The sequence below is a fragment of the Lupinus angustifolius genome, unplaced genomic scaffold (genome assembly GCF_001865875.1).
Source record: "Lupinus angustifolius cultivar Tanjil unplaced genomic scaffold, LupAngTanjil_v1.0 Scaffold_405, whole genome shotgun sequence".
In the NCBI taxonomy this organism is placed as follows: Eukaryota; Viridiplantae; Streptophyta; class Magnoliopsida; order Fabales; family Fabaceae; genus Lupinus; species Lupinus angustifolius.
Window position 1 is genome coordinate 52423 of NW_017727814.1, and position 438 is coordinate 52860.

A 438-nucleotide genomic window follows, 5' to 3' on the forward strand; every position below is an offset into this window, starting at 1 on the left:
AGAATGAGGATGAGAATGTGGAAGAGGATGAGGATGAGGATGAGAATGAGGATTGGATGAGGACGAGGATGAGGAAGAGGATGACGATAGGATGAGGACGAGAATGAGGATGAGGATAGGATGAGGATGACCAAGAGGATGAGGACGGGGATGAGGATAGGAGGAGGACGAGAATCAGGATAAGGATGAGGATGGGGATGAGGATAGGAGGGGGACGAGAAATAGGATAAGGATGAGGATGAGGATGAGGATTAGGATTGGATCGCGATGAGTATGCGGCTGAGGATGAGAATGAGGTTAGGATAAGGATGAGGATGACAATGAGGTTAGGATGAGGATGAGGATGAGGATGAGAATTAGGATAGGATGAAGAGGAGGATGAGGACGAGGATGAGGATGAGGATGAGGATGAGGATAGGATGAGGATGAGGATATGAT